Source organism: Tupaia chinensis, unplaced genomic scaffold, assembly GCF_000334495.1.
Source record: "Tupaia chinensis unplaced genomic scaffold, TupChi_1.0 Scaffold000262_1, whole genome shotgun sequence".
NCBI classification, from domain to species: domain Eukaryota; kingdom Metazoa; phylum Chordata; class Mammalia; order Scandentia; family Tupaiidae; genus Tupaia; species Tupaia belangeri.
Genome location: NW_006159742.1, coordinates 1,595,204 through 1,616,167, shown reverse-complemented (window position 1 = coordinate 1,616,167; position 20,964 = coordinate 1,595,204). Strand labels below are relative to the sequence as shown.

The 20,964-nt window shown below is 35.4% G+C and overlaps 2 protein-coding genes across 2 annotated transcripts in view; one reads left to right on the top strand and one right to left on the bottom strand.

Annotated features, from left to right (window-relative positions):
- Positions 1-20,964, bottom strand: part of LOC102485309 (mitochondrial inner membrane protease subunit 2) — a 1,014,188-nt gene that overhangs the window by 479,046 nt on the left and 514,178 nt on the right. The window lies entirely within an intron of this gene.
- LRRN3 (leucine rich repeat neuronal 3) overlaps positions 1,740-20,964 on the top strand; it is a 42,423-nt gene continuing 23,198 nt past the window's right edge. The window contains exon 1 of the mRNA XM_006149435.2: positions 1,740-2,127. The gene's annotated coding sequence lies outside the window, so the exon portion shown is untranslated. The remainder of the gene's footprint in view (positions 2,128-20,964) is intronic.

Below are 20,964 nucleotides of genomic sequence, written 5' to 3'. Positions count from 1 at the left end.
AACAATATAATTCTTTGACATTGTGGAAATAAATCCTTCGAGTATTGAAATAATTTGAAATATTTAAGAAATTAGAACTGAGAGAATAAAACTAGAAGAAGGATAATTACTACCATAATCATAAGCACATTAAGTTATATGAAGATACACTCCAACACAAAATCTCCAATACGCATTCATTAGACCTAACATCTACAGAACTGACTTTGTACTTTCTGAAGAAACAGTAGAGTGTATAGAACAAAAGGAAGAAAAAAGAGGATAAGTGAAAGACTAAAATCTTACAACAGTATTACAAAATAAGTATTATTAGTTTAAATGAGAAGCTACCTTTGTCTTGAACCTGTCTTTATTCAAAAGGTTATGAACCATTTGAATAAGTTTTTATAGAAAAATAATATAGAATTTGGAAATTTTACAAAAAACTACTCAAATATTTAGTAGTTACAGACAACAGTATTTTTTAATGTCCCAGGTGAGTATAGTTAATGATAAATGCAAACTATAGGCCTATGTCATTTTGATAAACACTTTAAGAAACAATTAGATGTGAAGCTTTTTCTTTTTTTTCCCCAAGTAAATCTAATAATTGTCATTTCTTTTTATTCCACTAGAGGGTAGTCTCTCAAAACTAGGGCTAGAATCATGTATCTAGCCTGCATTAGACCTGTTGATAAATTAATCCTTATGTTCCATTCTTCTCAACAAGATGGTTCTCTAATATACTAGTTAAGGTTGAAAAAAAAGTACATTTTTAAAACTGTTGTTTATTTTTTACAGATAGTCTTTGAGAAACATACACTGCTATGCTTTTCTGTATTTTCCAAATTTCTGGTAATTCAGTAAGTGCTTTAATTTTATGGCTTACATAGTACATTTTCTTGGTAAATATTCATTCAGAGTTAATAGGCCTAAGAAAAAGGAGGAATCACTTTTCTGAGAATTAAATTTACTAGAGTTAAAATATTTCCCCATAGTAGGAAAACATGCTTTCTAAACATACATACGTACACTGAATATGCACACAAATACCTTACACACGTGCTCACTCATATAAGGCTGGCACATTTACTGCACCGCATAAAGAAAAGTGAGTAAAAATAGCCGGAATACGTATTTGTAGAAATGATCCGCTCCAAATGCCAATGTTGTGAATTATAGAGAAACAAATACATTCTTTATTTTAAAAAGCTCATCAATCCAGATTTTTTTTTAAAATGTCATTACTTAAGAAAGAGAGAGAGAGAAGAAAAGGTTATTGAGCAACAAACACCTATGCTAAATTAAGCAGGATCTATAAAGAACTAAATGCCACTCAAAACAGTTGGAAGCTTTCTTACATATACAGCCATTTCTGAACTTCACAGAGAGGGAGTCTGAGGCTCTACCAGGTGCTTTGAGTATTTGGGAAATGCTTATAAGCAGTGTGCTCTGGATAGCTGGAAAGTGAAAACAGTTTCTCTGAATGACCGATAACCTAAAAATGGGAAAACTTGTCCAAAATTCCCAACATTTCCCTGAAGAAAAAAAAAGACAGGAAAAAGAGAGAGAAAATGATACCTAGGACAATCTGCAAGCCTGTTCCATTTATTTGTATCCTAAGCAGCAGTGTCGTAGAACAGACAGGTTGTTTCAGCCAACCAGACTGGAGCAGCTGCGAGTGCTACATCTTGGCAGTCTGAAGCGATTGGCTCCTCTCTGGGGAGTGGAGGGTGTTCAGTTATTAATGACCGCTGAGCAGGCAGCACCATGTCAGTGTGACAACTGATCGGGTGAACGATGCACCACTAACCACCATGGAAACAGGAAGAAATAAAGCCAGCTTGCAGGATCTCTCTACACTGGCTTGAGAGTCAGCCTGCCGGCTGAGAGAAAGAGTTCCTTGAAAAAGAAGGAATCCTAGCTGCAGCCTTCTGCCTTCCTTTATGTTTTAGAGTCCGGAGACGAGATCAGTTACATGTGTGCATATCTATAGTAAATATTCGTGTCTACTTTATTGCACACATACATATGCATCTATTTACGCCCAGGCAAAAACACAACCATGTGATTATCTCAATCAAGGAACTGAAGAATTCAGCACGCAGGAACACTGGCGTGTTCTAGCACTGAGACTGCTTTCGCAAGGTAAGTTTAAAATATGCATGTCTATTTAAATGTGCTCTATGTCTTGTTTCACTGATGCTCATGTTTGTATAGCTAAAATCTCCTTTCTTGTCTGAATTCTAAGAGCATTTTTTCTTTACATTTTACTTTCGTAAAGAAACCCACATTGCAAAACCCCTCTGGCTCTGTGTGTGCCTGGCTGTTTGTGGAATTTGCCAATATGCATTTTACTAGCCTGAATGCCCATCAGAGGATGTGAGTGGGAGAGAAAAAGCAGTGTGGAGGGGAGGAGAAAGAGGAGGGAGAGAAGAGAAGGGGACAGAGGGGGAGAAAAGATAAGAAGAAGGGGGGAAGGAGAGGATAGAAGATAGGAGAGGAGAGGAAGAGAGACTCGAGTGAGGGGGCAATTTTCTTTTTTCTTTACATCATTGTGATGAAAGGCAAATTACACAACATTCCAGGTTTGAAACTAAACCCCCGAATGGAGTATTTTTGTTTCTTTTCACCCAGTGGATGGAAATTCAGGAAAATGCTGCTGTTTGTCAAGAGCTAAAACCACAAAGCAGAGTAGTGGAATGAGCATATCACAAACAGTTATTGAATTTCTGCCAGGCTACATCTTACGTATTGGGGTAAATGACTTTCCTTTAATAACATCCCCTCGCTGGTCTGAAGGGACAGTGCAAATGTCTGATCGCTAATGCAGCTGGAACTGCCACACACTAGGTAAAAGGATCCCATGAACCAGAAGAGTTCTAATCTTCTCTGGTAATTAACAGGAACACAGCAGGATAGCTTTAAAGTACATTTTCTATTTAAGAAGATTGTTTGTTCAATCCAACTGCTATATTCCCTTTGCTGTTATTGGGCTAGATGGCTTAATTTGACTCTAATTTATTCATTTTTAACAATATGTCCTTGTTTCCATTCCTCTAATTTTAGTGAAAGAAAGCTATGAATATGATTGGAACCTTCCTAACTGAGTAAAAAGGGGATAATGTGAAAAACGCAAAAGGATGAATTCAGATGAAAAATATCTACTTAGAAAAGTGTCGTGGTATGATAAATATTACTCATGTTCCATTATTTCTCATATTTAGTTTTAGCAGCAATGTCTTTGAGACTGAATTACTCTCAGTAAACTCTATGGGCATCCATGTAGCAATGATTCATGGAACGCAGTATGGGTTAATTTTTACTTCCAATCTTGTAAAAAAGATGCCCTTAGTTAGTATACGCTTTCAAACAGACATCAATTGAGGAGGTTCACGGAAACATTCACCCTTTAATGGGTCCTGTAAAGACATTAAAACAAACCTAGTATTTACATTTCATCTTCTGAGGCTCTCTCCTCCCTTCCCCTAGTTCAACTAACTGAGTAGTTAATGGAGTCTGATTCTTTAAAACTACATGTTATTTTTTTCCGCAGCTGTGATTTTAGAGTTATTATTGGTTTCCTAGTTTATGATATAAGCTGAAACCAAAGACAATAACCAGCCACTTAGATCCTGCCACTTCCCCATAAATGTGTCAAAAAATGAGTCAGTTTACAATATGTAATGTAAGAAGTCAATTAATTCCAGCAACCTTTGTAAATGATGACAATAAAGCAGCTCTGACAATTTGCCAGTGGCTTCGATTTTCCCTCTGTAAAATGAACAAGTTGAAGAAGAGGGCTCCTGCTCTGGGTGAAAAATGAAAGGTGCTGAAGCATTAGCTTGCAATATTGGCAACCTTGCTCGCTGTGCCTCAAATGCCACATGCAATCTATAGAAAAAACAAAACGATTTATTACAAAGAGTAAAAGGTATTTTATTTGCCTTTCTGCTATTCATTAGAAGTACTGCTTTCAAAACAAACAAGGTTGGATATTTTGAGGTTCCTCTGAAGTTCCTAACCAAGAGGAAAGGCTTGAAGTAGATATTCCAACTCCTGATTTGGAACTCCTATAAAACGTAGCATTGCAGTATCGATTTAAGTTTTTCTTAGACCTTTCCCAGGGAAACTTTTCCTACCAAACACACATATTCTCAAATCTTAGACAGACTATTTAAAAATGGCAATCAATGACACCTAAGAACAGTGGATTCATTTTCTAACCTTAGTGAAGCTCACATGCATATTTTGGGGATTACAGGTATCAGTAACATACTCCCTTGAGTCTGAGAAATATAGTTTCTCCAGGTCCCCAGTGTTGTCACTTAGTGTGTGAGTCTGGTGATTTGATCACCATCTACCAATGCCAGATGCTGGACATATGAGCATGCCTGGAAGACCAACCACAGTCTCCCCCAATCATGTAACTGCACCAGAAATAACACTTTCTGGCAGAACAAGCTTCAAAGGACCATGTTTTCAGGGTTCTTTGTCATAAGAAACATGCTGAGTTGGAATGTTGATGTGTGGGTGTTTTTTTTTTTTTTTTAATGGTTTTTGTCATTATTAATGGCTTAATAATCAGTGCTACCAGCTTGCTAGGCCAGTAATTTTGGGACCTATGTAAAAGGTGACCAATTTATGATTCACGAACTGTATTTCACCATTTCTTTGTTCTTCTTTTTACATCTACTGCTTTTGCTACAAAGTGGGTTTGATGTTTCACTTTTTTCCCTCACTCTGAGTTTTATTTTCAGGTGTAAAATTCCTACATAATATGGCAATACAGTTTTTATGACCAACAAATAAAATTGATCAGAGGTTTGCAACTGAGTTTTTAAAAATCCCTGATTTAAATGTCACTGCTAATTAAGCAGCCCCTGAAGATGGTCAGAGTTGGGATATCTGTTGATGACTCTGAAGGAGACTATTACAAGGAAGGTAGGATTTTAAAAAGAGTCCCTACTTCTCCTTCTAGCCTCAGTAGGGATGACCCCAAAGAACAATTCGAAAGAATATGGCACCAGGCAATCTGGAGAAACACTGGCCAAGTCTGCAGCCCACTAAAATGTTTCATGCAGACGTAGCTCTGAGGTTTAGCTACTTATGTATTACTCTTTGGAACACAAAGCAGATAAACACCAGTGTACATCAGTACATCTTGTCAGTGCTGTCAAAGATAAAGCTCTCTGATATTGGCTATGCAAGGAATACTTAGGGAAGCTTCACTGTGAAACAACTGAACAGACATCCTGGGCAGAGCTCAGTGAATTTCTCCCCTCCCCTTCTGAGAAAGCGAGTGAGATTCCTCACTAGACACGAATGGAACATGGAACATGATAGCATCGTTCCTTCAGTCCCATGTCAAGAAAAGCAAATTGTAACATAAAGAAAAGGAGGTGGTACCAGATTATGGGAAGAATAACAGGGAGAAGTCAAAATGTTTTCTTTAATTTGATGTGAAGGATGGAAGAAGATCCCAGCAGATGCAATTTAAAGGTCATTAAATATAGGATTAGCAGAGACAACTTAATGCCTACCTAAATCTTTGTGAAGAAGTACAGTGCCCACCAGGCCATCTACTATATTTGCATAATTGTCAAGTTTCTATATGCCTGCTTGTTATGTTAATTCATGTTTAGGTCATGAAAAGGGAGGGCTATTTTTTTTAAGGTGCTATTAATTAAAACACATAATGTAACTTCACCATAGGGAAATAAAGAAGGGAGAAATGCTTTCATGGCATAGAATTTTTGAAGAGACCTTTAGGTGTTGGTCAAATATGCTCATTTCATAGGAAGAAACTGAGGTCCAAAGGGTTTAATATCTTTATAATGTTTTATACACACACACACACACACACACACACACATACACACACTGGTATTTACTGGCCAGGTATTTACTGGCCAGTTCTAGGGTAGAACCCCTAAAGTACTCCCTCCAGCATATTTTTTCCAAAACTCATTGATTGGTGAAAAAAAAAAAATCTTTAGAGAATGTTTCTCCATATAATCGAATACTCTAAAAGCAAAAGTCAACATTCAATAATAGGAGAAGAAGCAGCAATTTGTTAAATATATAATGCCCCAATATTTCAAATCAATAATTGATCTTTTGGATATAGTTCACTATATACTGTATTGAGTGAGTCATAAAACTTAGTTTAGCCCTCACCTATAGAGAGAGATCCAGCTAGGGATCATTCACTTTAAGTTTCACATTTTTTCCAAGAATTCTGAAGACACTCTCCAAATTCTTTTTTACTTGGTTTCATTGTAAATATTTTAAGGTACTCAGTATATACAGGTGTCTCAGTATATACAGTGTCCCTCCTCAGGATACATGACTTATTTATTTATCTCATTGGAAAACAATGAGCATATTCTCAGAATCAAACACTTTTTCTACAGCAACATTTTCTCCTCACAACAACCTGGTGAGGGAGCAGGTCTGATGCTGATGATCATTTTTAAGATAGGAAGAGTGAGGATCTGTGAGGTTAGAAACTTGCTAACATGTGGAGGAAGTAGAGTCTTTTGACTCCCCAGAGTGGGAGACAGGACAGTACAGCAATGATCATAAATCCTGGCATTTTGGAAGTAATCACTAAAGATCCGTTCCCTTATTCCTGAACTCCCACTCAAGACCTTACCCTTCCAAGTTCTACATTATTTGCACCACACTATATTTGGATACATTTTTGCAGATTAAAATCAGTATCTCTTCATTTAAATCACAGCTAATGCTATACCCAAGTTAAATAAGAAAAATACAACCAACATCTATTCTTGGAGAAAAAGATTGCATGTTGTCCTACCTACTCATCCATATGTTTGTCTGACAGCATTAGCACTTTGATAAACAGATACTTGGCAAAGGTCTTAAAACTGAATAAAATGGGATGAATAAATTACTCAGGGATTTTTCAGGTTGCTGAAAAATTGTGAACAAAATCCTCAAAGTCACTTAAAGAACAACTAATGGAAAAAGTATGAACATAAGAGCAACTTCCTGGCTTCTCCTTCCTGGTTATCAGGTTATCTCCATATCTTGGAGAGAAAGTGACACAGCAAACAAGTCAAAAATACTAGCAAATTTGTAAAGTAAACAACTAAATGTGTAAAGCAGTAAAGTCAAAATGCCAGTGAATTTGTTTACATTATTCTGAGAGTCCTTTCTTGGGGAGATTTTTACTTTCATAAGTAATATAGTTTTTGAAATAATTAAAACCCCCTAAGATAGCACATCCTAAAGTTTTTCATACTAAGCTTTACTTTTACAAGGTGACAGATTCCACAAATAGTGAGCTATTCTGTTCTGGGAAGGCAAGTAATGATCACTATTTATTGTCTTTATTTATTTTTTGTATGTCTGCACCAAAAAGACTCACTGAATCAATTAAAGACTTAATATCAACAGGCCAACATTTTCTATTTCCAGAGGACTAGAACCCCTGGGATCTAAGTCCCTGTAGAATGAGTGGAAACAGTGTTTTCCCATTTGTACAAAGGACTCCAGAAATGGGAGAATATATTCCTCTGGGACTAAGTCCATTAACATGTCATGGCCTAAGCAATGGCCTTCAGAAAGGCTCAGGACTCACAACACTCATGAATGACATGAATAATTTTGGATATCCTGACTACAGAAAATATTTAAGAGGCCTCATTTTTGTCCTAGTAGAGATAACTGTTTTTTTTTTTTTTAAGAAATTATAAAAGTTAGAAATTATCAGAAAAAATTCTAAAATTACTCAAGCAAATGACTAAAAAAAATAAAGGTAAACCTTTCAGATGAACCCCCTGCAGTAACATTTTTTAATAATATCTTACAGTCCCATTCTGCCAAAAGGTCATGGCATTTAAATCACATTGTCAACTAATATGCAATTTACCTTTGTTAAGGAAAAACATTTAAAAACTTAAAAAAAAATTAGTTAAAAACAGACTTGTATTCTCAGATACAATTCACATTGGCCTTCATGTCAGTATAATAGTTTCCTCATCATTATATTCACACACCTAAGAAATATTATGGTGTCATTATAGTGTTATGAGCTCTGTGTTTAATTTCATTTTTATCAAAACTCAGTCACTCAAACACTAAATATTGAGTATGTTCAACAAACAGTACTCAACATCTGTAGAACACATGGGACCACAATGGCCTTCATTGAAATTTTAATAGTTGCAAGGAATAATTTCAATATACATCTGGACAATGACATTTCAATTCTTTTTTTTTTTCTTTTATTGGAGAGGCTTTTCTTTTTTTTTTTTTTTTTTTTTTTTTTTGGGGGGGTTTCTTTTTTTTTTTTTTTTTTTTTTTTTTTGCTATAGGGCGCATGCACTTGCCAGAAAGATAGAGACAGAGAGACAGAAAACGAGAAATCACTCTGCAGGGGGGAAGGCCATGCCACAATCCCTTCTCCTCTTTTCTCCTCTCAGGATCTTGGGCGCACACACACATGCGCCAGGCGTGAGTTTAAGCCACCAGGTCTGGGCCTCGAACTGTGGTCAACTACATGGGAGTCCAGAGACATAGCCATTACTCTAACTGTTGGCCCCAATGACATTTCAATTTCTACGAAGACTAAAGGATTAATGGTCTTACACTCTAGGTGTCTAGGGCACTGGGAACAAAATTACAGAGTAGGGTGAAAGAGAACTGAGTCTAAGTGACAATATTGTATTCCTGAAGAGAATATCCAATAGAGTGAAGAAAGTTAAACAACAGAACCACCGTGCATGGAAAAGAAATACATTCTAAGCACATATAAACCATGGACGTTCTTGTAATAGTAAGTCTTGAATGAAAGAGATGTAAAATGCCATTAGAAGATATAAGCTTAAACTGTTTTCATCCAACAAGTTGATCTGTGTGAATAGCTGAACTGATTCACTAACACATAATTTATGTTTGTTCCTCTTACTGTAGTTTATCACCCATATACTTTTTACACAAACATTAAAGCTGCTCAAAAAGTATCATAAAATGATGCTCAGCTAAGTTTTTAAAATCAGTGAGGCATTTGCCAAACTACCATTTCCTTAATCAGTACTCTATTTTTTAATGAGCAAGCAAATTCCACGTAAATATCAAAGCATCATTTTTCATTTATGCTATAAATTATATCATGATATGCTACTGTTGGACAAAGTAGCCAAAGAAATTAAAAATTAAGGTGCATGTTACAATAAATTAATATAAGCAGAGACTTTAAAACTTCCAATCACAGCAGTTCTCTTAGATAATCCTTTGCTGGCAAAGGAAAGAGAATGTGAACAGTTGTCATTTGTTACATACATGCATATTCTGTGCCAGACATCATGCTAAGTATTTAACATGCAGTTTCTTGATCCTCATAATAACCACATGCGTTATTAATCCTATTTTACAAATAAGGGGGTAAAAAAAGGCTTAGAGAAAAGTAAAGTGACTTGCCACAACTAATTAAAGGCAAAAGAGGAAAAGGAACCTAGGTGAGTTTGGTTGTAAAGAACATGCCTTTGTGCGTGAGGCAACACTGCCTCTTGTTGGTACTGCCTAAATATAGCTAGTCTATACTGCCTTCCAGCAAGCAGATTCCCTACCCAAATACAGTAACTTCATTTATAATTGCTTACCACGCATTCTGCTCACACTACAGTATTATCTCTTCACAGGATTCATTCGCACTTTGTGCTTGTTTGTTTCTGACAAAAGAGTGATGATTTACTTATTTATATTTGAGCATCACTATCCATTTGATTAAAATGATTTTGCAGTTCGGTTCACAGCTAGACCTATGAACTGGCAGCTTAGGGTCTTCTTTCTCAACCTCCCATCAGGTAGAATTCAACATGCTTGTTTATCTGAGGTCAGGCAGTGCAATAAACAGCACAAAAGAAAAATGCAAAGCTTTGCTCACAGGTCTCAAATTTCATTATTTATAACAATCCTTCCATAGATTCAATTTCAATTTGTGGACCCTTTTATTCCCTTATGCATTAGCTTTTGTACAATGAAGATGAAAGCTGTCTGAATACTCTTTCACTGCTAGTATGATCATCCATTTTCAATGCAATTCATCCATCTGCCTCGGTACTAACAAGTTTCTAGCTCTGCAAAATTAATTGACAAAAGCTGTAATTTGGTTTTCAAACTGAGTATGCTGAGCCAAACCTATAACTTCAGTGAAAGTGTTCTGTACAAGCTATTTGTAAAACTTCAGCGTTTCTTAGTAAGTGACCTACCTCCTCAAAAGTCTATCAGGGGAGTCCTTCAGCTTGACTGTCCCACATAGAAAAAGTTAAATGTGAAATTAAGGCACAAATGTTAGAGAAATCATCCAGTGATTAAGACTGAGGTTTAGAGAGCTCACATCTATATATACGTTTCTTTTTGAAATGAAGAGTTTTAAAAAATAAGCAATTACCTGAACAATGAAACTCATTTTGAGGGATGGAAGATTAAAATACATATGCATTATGAATAACCTAACTTGGAACATATAGAAAATAAAGGACATGTACAGTTTAGAATTCCACTTTCGGGTTTGTTTTTTTTGTTTTGTTTTGTTTTGTTTTGTTTTTTTCCTGCTACTGCTTCACTGTATATACAGCAAGGAGGAGGGAAGTGCTAAAGAAGAGAGCAAACCTGGCTGGCCACTGTGGTTTTAACATGCATCACAGTCTGTCCCCTGGCTCACCATTTCATACATCCATCTTACTGAAGTTTATAGCTTCACATGGAAACCGAGGCTTAGAATGGGGAAATATTTTTCCAACTTCAATCAAAAGCAAAATCCTAGTGCAAACCCTGTATGTTTGACTCCAAGGCCCATTCTATTAAGTAGAATGCTACTGTCCCTCCTAAAGACATATTTCTTAGAATAAGCATAAAAATTTCTCCATTAAGAAACATTGACAAGACCAGCAGTTATTGTAATGGCTGTGTCACTGGACTCCCATGTAGTCGACCGCGGTTCAAGTCCCAGACCCGGCGGCTTAAACTTGCATGGGCGCATGTGCATGCTTGCCCAAGATCCCAAGAGGAGGATGGAGGAGAAGGGATTGCGGCGTGGCCATCCCTACTGGGGGGTGATTTCTTGCTTTCTAGCTCTGTGACTCTCTCTGTCTTTATGGCGAGTGCACGCGCCCTATAGCAAAAACCTCTCCAAAAAAAAAAGAAACATTGGCATTTTATGGAGAAGCTTCCAGCAACAGGCTCTTTCTATAGTTTTATGCTAAGTAAAGATCAGAATGTTTATATAGTAATTGGTCAAACTTTACAGTCTTACCACATGTTGCCATCTGATTAGTATAATCTTATTTCATGAATAGTATAATCAACACTTAATTAGCAATAATACTTAATATAATCCAACTATTCTAAAGTATTAACTTACAGATTTTGTACTTAAATATTCTCTCAATCTGTGTAATTTCATAAGTGTAATGTGTATAAAAAATGATCATGGTAGACTTCTGGAAGAACTTATAACATCTAAGATCTTTATCATTTCTTAGAGAATAGAAATCGATAATGAAATAAGGAAAGTTTTCTTGACCATAAACAACTTGCAAGTTGAACAAATAGAACAATGTTTTGAACTTATCCTTCTAGCCCTGAATGTTGCTCACCAAAATGGGAAGTATTTGAAAACACTTTACTATTTTTCTAGAGGTCGTGCATTTAGGAAAAATGATGAACATTTACAAGTTTAATTCCACCCTGTGAAGAATGCTTCCTTATTTAGCCCGGTAACTTCTCTACCTTGAACACATATTCCCTCTACCCAATCCCACACCACACCAAAAGTAATAGTATACTAAGTTCTTAATGCCACTTACATATGGGGTTTTCCTTTTCACATAATCATGTTTATTATACAGGAATATGCTGTTCTGTATTTCACTTGATACAGACTTCTATGAATCATTGAAACATACTCTGATAGTTTCATACTAATCATTCATTTAATCAGATTGCACTACGGATTCTTTTTTTTTTTTTTAAGAGAGGTTTATGCTATAGAGTTTGTGCACTCACCAGAAACACAGAGAAAAATGGAAAATGAGAAATCACCCCTCCCACCCCCATGGTGGATGACCAGGCTACAATCCCTTCTCCTCTTCCCTTCTCTCTCAGGATTTTGGGCATATACACACATGTACCCAGCATGAGTCTCAAAGCTCTGGATCTGGGACTCAAACTGCATTTGGCCATATGGGAGTTCAGTGCCTTAATCACTATACTACCTGCTGGCCCCACATTATGTTCATTTAATCAGTGACGATGGATATATCCATAATCTATTAACAGAATCTCAGCATATTGGTAAAAAATGTATGACACCATAAATAAAGCCAAATGTCTGTATTTGTGATGATCAACATCAACTCACTTGGGTGCTTACTTTTAATGCAGAATCCCTGATAGAGACAACTAAGAATCCCTAGTAATATTTTGCACAAAGTTTCAGAATGAGTGTGTGAAGATTTGAATATTTTTATTTTTCGTTGTCTAACATTTTTGTTCTAAGGTAAATATTCTTTATTTGGGATAAAAAAATCTATTGCTTGAAGTTATACAAAATATGCATGTAATAAATAGACTGTGCAGTATTTTTTCCAAGAGAAGATTAAGATTAAGAATAGAGTATGGCTGAGTTAGGGGTTTGATTTTAAGGGATTTGATTGAGATATTCAAATGGCTGACCTTAGTTAATACTGTAACAGTGTGGTAAATATAGTCTATTCCTATTCTCTTTAATATAAATAAGTACAAAAATCCCACAGTCATTTTTTTGGCTCCAAGATGATGTCTATAGGGTGGTAGATTATTGATCTTTAGGAGGGATGCTGCTAGAAATGGACAAATCTCTTTTTCCCAGATGTTCATAAGCTCTAATTTTCGTAAACCATGTCACATTCCATAGAGAATTCAATTGAGGGTCACCCAGAAACTCCTACCATATAATTAATAAATGAATCTACATTCCCCATTGATTTGTTTTCAAAGGTCATTGAATAATATAAGTAGTCAGAAGTGGTACAATGGAATCCATAAACTAGGGAAGATTATACAGATAGGTCATTTGTTCAAAAGGGCCCTACCACTAAAAAATATAATTGGGACCTAAAACCAGGGTATTTAATCTTTGCCCAATGAGTATTTCATGGCACAGTGACTATGATCACAGACTTTCAAAATTTTTGGACCATATGTTCCTACTGAATCATTACTCATTTATTTTAAAATGTTTTTTAAAGAATGTTTTAATTTTATTTATTATTGTATTACTTTAATTTTCTATAGGGCACATGCACTCGCCAGAGAAAGATAGTGTGTGTGTGTATGTATGTATGTGTGAGAGAGAGAGAGAAAGGAAGTAAGAAAGCAAGGTATCAGGTCAGGGATTCAAACTCAGCCTTGTGGGATGCCTGCTGGGCATCCGAATTATTACTTTTTAAATGCCATGATAACAAAAAGTTCCCAAACTCCAATGTAAAGAGAAACTCAGGAGACCCTTCTCTCTGGAGAGCCCAGATTTATCTACAAAACTTCTTACTGCTAGAGTCTGGCAGAAGCCCAATTCACTACCACCTAGTCACTTTTCAAGATGCCTCTTTAGACTGGCATTTTATTGACAACAATGTGTTCTGCTGTTCAACATCAAAATGTTAATTACTTCAGTCTGGGGGTTTAAATTTGTGCCCTAAAATTATTTTAGCAGAAGTTTTTTTTTGTTTTTTTTTGTTTTGTTTTGTTTTTTTAAAGTCCAATGAAAGTGAAAGAGAATATTAAATAGAAACCCACCAGTAAAAGAATGGCAACCACAAAAATAGCAAGTTTCATATTTATTCAAAATAGAAATAGAATGATCCAGTTTCTTTGTGCTGTTCTGTTAGAAACTACCATTCCTCCTAGATATTCCATCCCAGATTTAAAAGGCTCTGATAACGTTCTGTCCTGGTTCTCTTTGCTAGGGTCTTTTTAAGTGTTAGAAAACACACAAACTAATTACCATTTTTGAAATGATAAATTTCACTGTAAATTATTTTTAAGCTTTTATACAAATTTTGTTATACATTTTTCTCCAAAATAGTATGTAATATAATAAGGTTTTCTATAAGACCAGTGAATGTCCATTTATCATAGTGACTCCATGGAAATAGTTTTCATTTCTCATTTGTACTTTCTACTTATTTACTGACTGATTACTTGTAAACCAGAAATCATGTTGTACATCTTTTGGGGTATAGTATGGTTTTTAAAACACACATATGGTGTTATAACAAACAAATCAAGGTTATAAACACATTCATCTTATCCAACATTGATCATTATACTGTTGATAATAGTTATATTGGAAATACATATTGAATTGTTAGTGACATGTTTTACTCTGTTGCATTACACTGTTCCATAACCTATTCCATTTTTTACACACTTTTTATGTTCATTAATCATTTTCCTCTGAACCTCCCATTCCCTACCCCATGTACCTTGTGGTATTCACTATTAAGTCTCTCTGTTTCTATGCCATTGAGACACTCAGTCTCTGCCACAGAGGACAGACATTCAGTATATGCTAACCAGTGACATACAGTATTTATCTTTCATAGACTGGCTTGTCTAATTTATTACATCTTGTACTTTCATTATCACTTCTTGTGCTACTAATACAAGATGTTTAAATTAAATTTTAAGTTCTATAAGATTTTCCTTTTTTTGAAGAGGTTTTGTTATAGGGCGGGTGCACTCACCAGAAAGACATAGTGAGAAATCAACCCCCAGGGAGAATGACCACGCCGCAATCCCTTCTCCTCCATTCTCCTCTCAGGATCTTGGACAAACACACACATGCCTGGAGTGAGTTTAAGCCACCGGGTCTGGTACTCAAACTGTAGTCAACTACATGGGAGTCAGCAACATAGCCTTTACACCAACTGCTGGTCCCTCTATAAGATTTTCTTTCCTCCAAAACATAATTACTTCTGAAGAAATGACAATTGTCCTAATGTATCATTTCACAAAAACTGTATTAGCATTTTTTATAAATTTGTACTTAATTGAATTTCTATATCTCAATGCCTGCAAACATATATGAACACATGCACACTGTCACTCACACAAATACTAAAATTCTTAAACATTCACCAACTCTTAATAATTTTTCTGTTTGTAAATATTAAGTCTAGCCATACCTAGTTGTACCTGGTTTCCAATGACTTCTTCTAAGACATACCATATAATTAACAGGGCAAATATCACATATATTTTAAGCTTACATTCATGTAAATAACTGGGCAAAAAAAATCTAAAATGTAAGTAAAAGTTTATAACCATTTATGAAAATCAGAGTCACATGCCATTTGAGTTGCTGTTTTAATCTGTCACTTCTCCTAGTCCCACATCTCCACCTCTAAACTAATGTAAGTTACAACTAATTCTACTTAGTTATTATCACTATAATGACTATCAATAGTTTTGGATTATTTCCTGTTTCTGGTACATAACTAAGACTGTTCCTGCACTAAGAACTAATGTATTACTTTAATTTTCACAATATCTCTTTGAAGTAGGCACTATTATCACCCTGTTTTTAGTAGATGAAAAACAGTAACATAGTAGCAGCAGAGGGAGAACTAGATCCATATTTGATTCCTTAATCAATAGGCTGTTTCCACTCACCATCATTCTGAAAGTCCAGAGAGCAAGAAAGAAAGATAAAGCATTTTTTTCTATTTTCTATTTAAGAAATCTCAAGGGTAAGTGTAGAACAAAGTAGAAACACTGAAAAATGACATCCTAGTAATACATTTTTACTTTCCCAGCATAACTCCCATCATATTTCTGGTTTTAGACCTAGATTCAGACAACTTGTTGAAAGCCAAATTTGCTAGTGAAATGACTTCTATTGTTGAAGGATTCCTTCTTACTTTCAATCCTGCATGCATGCACATGCCTCTACTTTCACATCTTGAGCCAGTTTTGCAGAACTAGAAATGATGAAACTCCAGGTAGAAAAGAGATAAAAGTCATACAATTTTTTTCTCTCACTCCCTCTGAGTCCCATTTTCTCAGAAATGTACAGTTCTATAATCCACAGATCAATATTATTTTAGAGAGTGAAACATTTTCTTATGTCATTTGCTTTAGATTTCCAAATGCCATCTTTTGTTCTAGCAATGTTCTCACTTCTGTTGTTAGTGTTCCAAGTTTATATGAATATCCTTATGCTGTCAGTTTAGTAACTAATACCATCACTTCTATTGCTGTTGATTTCAATTTTAAAAGGAGCGAGGAGGATATTATGAAACTCCTCAGTATTCTTTCAAGTTTTAAATGATACTAAATTATTTAAAAGTCTCATCAGTAATCCTTTCACTTGGTTTGTTTGTTTGTTGGAGGAAATGCTAAAGAAAAGAATTTAAATGTAGGGATAAGGGAAGCTTGTTAGGAATGAAAAATATGGTGACTTGCCAAGGGACCACAAGAGATGACATTTTTACCTATTCCCAGTAGCTGTAGACTATTTTCTTACCAAATTAAAAATAAGCACACAAATACCCAGGCTCACATTCTACTGAAACCAGAAACTAAATATATTTAGAACCAAAGGGTCATAACTTCCAGAATAGTGGAAATACTAGAAAGAAAATTAAGAGAAGGAGATAAAAAAAAAAAAAAAAAAAAACCAAGAGGGAAGAAAAATGAAAGGCGGAAAAGGAGAGTTGCAGCTAGAATAAACATTAAAAGCGAGCTAGGTCCAAAATGTGAGTCCCTTTGCCAGGATGCAGAAATCAGTGGCAGGATCATAGAGATTCAGAAGCTCTTTCTGTTTTCACAGCTAAGGTCTCATTGAAACGAAAATGTGCTCTTATCTCTGTAGATTGCAAATATGTATTTCCAAGTAAAATAATCACCAAGCCTTTTAAAGTGCCCTTTAAAAATTAATTTGAATCTTCTCCATGAAATAAACTAAAGAGTCCAAGGGTCAATATGCTGAAAAATTACAAAACAGATGTCAAATAACCTTCATTTTGCAACAACAGCCTTCTATGAATCTGACATCCAGTTATTCCAGCTAACATCATGTACAAGACTCAGAGAGGCAGCCAAGGAATGGAATACTAATTTATGACAACATATTGAAAGGAGTAGATGAGAACAAAACACCACAAAAATACATAAATTGACCAAATAAGACTGCATATGTTACTATCTTCCACGACAACGGAAACTCATTGACTGACAATTTACATCTGGTTTGATCCTTTATTCTGCAAATCACAAAAATGGGTTGCTGTGGCAACTGCCATGTACTATTTAGCTTGCTGGAAAGAAGGGGGGGAAAAAACCTTTAAAGTATCTTCTAAAACACAAATACAATATAGCATGCATTTTTATTGTTCCTCCTACCCTAGGAGAACAAATTTCCTGACAGTAGGTCTATTTTCTCATAGCTTTAAAAATGGGCTTTCTTTCTGTTGTCTGCATTTATATTATATATACTAGCAATTCATGCAAATAATAAAAAGAAAAAAATCCATACAAATATAAAAGAGATAGATACAGATAGCGTGGGTCACAGAAATGTGATAGGGCCATTGTCTTTTACAGCATCCCTACTTTTATCCATCGACAGACCTTTTAGCCAATTTAACTACACTGATATATGTGTTAAATCCACACATGATACTCCCAGAAACACACTACAGTTCAATTCTTAATGCACTTAAAAAGGCAAGTTTATTTTTCCGGACCAGAAACAAGAGCAAATACAAGTTAGAACCTGAAAAATATTCTTACTCTCATAGTAACACGTAACATGGGTTCTTCACAAGGAAGCCATGCAGGACCTTAGACACACAGTGTCAACACCAGCGCATACAGGAACAAGCAAATAAAGTGGAAAATGCTAAATAAAAGGGGAAGAATACTCATCCCTTACCTATTTACTTTTCCAATGAGACTTAAAAGGAAAGAGGCAAACTCGCCGGAGCACTTAAGGCCTTGATAATAGAATAAAAACTCAAGTCACCGTGACTTGTCCAGTGGCAAGTTTGACAGTTTTTTAAACTCTGTAGATACTGCTTTGTAGTAGGAATGTCAATTCTTGTGTTTTGTTTTGTTTGTTTTTTTGTTTTTAAGAGAGATTTTTGTGATAAGGTGCTTATGCTCACTGAAGAGAGATAGAAAACAAGAAATCACTACCCAATGAGAGATGGTCACACTGCAATCCCTTCTCCTACATTCTCCTCCTGGAATTTTGGGCATGCATGGCACAGTGAGTTTTAAGCTGCTGGATCTGGTACTTGAACCATGGAAGACTACGTGAGAGTCCAGCAAAGTGACTATTATGCTATCTGCTGATCCCAGGTCATCTCTTTTGAATGAACTCAATTATCAGCTCTTAATATAATGGAAGTCTTCTCTTTAGAAGAAACTACTTTTGAGAAAGCTAAGAAAAATGCCCCCCTTTAAAAACAAACCCAAAAAAATGAAAAACAGACATGTCTTCTACTATCACAACTACTGCTATATGGAACTTTTCAGGAACTATCACCATAGGCTTGAGTGAAGGGCTCACTGTTTTGAAGTGGAAACATTATCTAATAGGGTAAGGATTGGTGAGGTATAGTTGCTAAAAGACATAAAGGACTTATAAATTAACAGTAAGATAACACTGAAAATATTATGGATCCAAAATGCGGATAAAAACTACCTGTACAGATCCTGAAGGGAAAAGTACCTGGCTGTATATTGTATTAACAGCTATAGCATTTAATCATACCAAAGAAAAAGAATCAACACAAATAGATTTCTTTTTCTACTTTTCCTTGGGCAACAATAGAGAACAATCAATTTAAAAGTAATTGGAGAAATTTGTGTTTTGTTCGGAAGAGTAAAGGAAAACATTCATTCAACAGTACCACATAGAATCATTTGCTTAATAGCATTTCTAATATGTTATGCATTTATTCAATCTACTTCTTTCTATATTAAAATGCAAAGACAATTACTCTGGATGTAAATCCTAGAAAACAATCAAAGTTTCTATTAAATTAGAGAAGAGACAGTTAAGCTGCAATGAGATTTGCAGATGCTCATGAATAGACAATACTTAGAATTTCTCTCCCTGGAATGTGAAAAAGAAGGGTGGTAGAGATTCAGAAAATCCCTGCCTTCCTTTCTCCCTCCCTTATTCCTTTTCTCCTTCCTCTTCCCTTTTTGCCTTTATTTTTAGAGAGGCTATAAAAGAGAGTTTTTATTTTTAATCTAACAATTTAAATTACATAGGTGTATAAAATTGCCTTATACTACAATACCAGCCCTACAGCAGGTAGAAACTTCCTTTCAACATTATGTTAAAAGCAGTTTGCATTTGACTGATCAGTCACAGGGGAATATGGGCAGTTTCAACCTTCTTAGTCTTTTGTCTCCTACAAAAGTTCTGGGAAGTTCTTTGTATACTTACATTAAAGTCATTTCTATTCATTAAAAACTCAAAATAAGCATGTTTTTAAAAAGGCAAATGAACATGAGCATTGAATAAAAAGATTCTGTGCAGGTTTAACAAGCATTTTGTATTTTACTTTGCCTGAGCAGAATTTTTAAATCCCCATGCTTTAATTGGGGTGCTACCAAAGTTATAATCTCTAATATGAGATTCAATAAATGTGTTTCATGCTCTGATTAAATGTCAAGGCTACAGATTTGTTATTTCAGATCGAGTGAGCAATAATTTTGTTGGATAATAATGAATTCCCAAGATTTATTTGCAACACTCAGCTGTCCATTTCAAAGCTCTGAGTCATACTATAATACTTCCAATCCTGATAATATTATGCAATTTAGCAAATAAAACGTATGTTTTAAGTAAATTCCACTCATTTCATACATGCTCCGTGAACTCTGGATGCCTCCACAGGAACTTAGAACCAACAATATTTGCCCAGTTCTAACTCGCAGCAGATATTGTTTGATTTGCATTAAATGCTTTTCTTTGTTATGAGATTCTTTAAAATGAGGGTGCTTTTCTACCCTAAATTACGTTGTCTTCTATAAGTATCATTTTCCAATACAGATTCTTTACTCCCATCCAGTCTTCACTAAAGTCTAACCTCACAAATGGCTGACAGGATGATTACTTTGTACTATCAGCTGGTCACACAAAGTCTGGCCTCCAGATACTCCAAGCATTCAACAGCTAACACTCAATGATCTAAATTTTATTAGTTTTTTTTTTTATAATATTTTGCATTATTTATTTATTTATTTATAATATTTTGCATTATTGTTAAAAGTCTGTGGCAGTTACAGACATTAAAAACATACTATAGGTACCAGCAGTTGGTGTAATGGTTACATTGTTGAACTCCCACATAGTCGACCATGGTTCAAGTCCGGGATCTGGCCGCTTAAAACTTGCATGCATGCCCAAAATCCCAAGAGGAGAATATAGGAGAAGGGATTACAAGATTACCATCTCCCTTGGGAGGTGATTTCTTGCCTTTTGTCTCTCTCTCTCTCTCTGTCTCTCCAGCAAGTGCATGCACTCTATAGGAAAAATCTCTTATAAAAAAAAAAAAAACTACTATGACCTAATTTAGATGATTTTCTATGCTCAAGTAGAAATGTCACAGATTTTTAGAAAGTAATCTACACACCTTACATCTTAACTGCACTATGCTATAACTATAGACATAGTTTATAAAAGTCATTTTGAGGCTAGCCATGGTGGTGTAGTGGTGATAGAGTACTCCACAATACTTAAGTGTATGGGAAGACCCTGGGTTCAAGTTCCAAAGTCTTGTACACTCGACATGCAGGCATGCCCATGACCCTGGTAGGCTCAGGCTAGGGGTGGTTCATGGTGTGAAGACCCTGTTCATGTTACCTCTCTCTCTCTGTCTTTCTCTCTCTCTCTCCCTCTCTCACCCCCTCCATCCCTCTCTTACTCACTAAATAGGCTTTAAAAAAAAA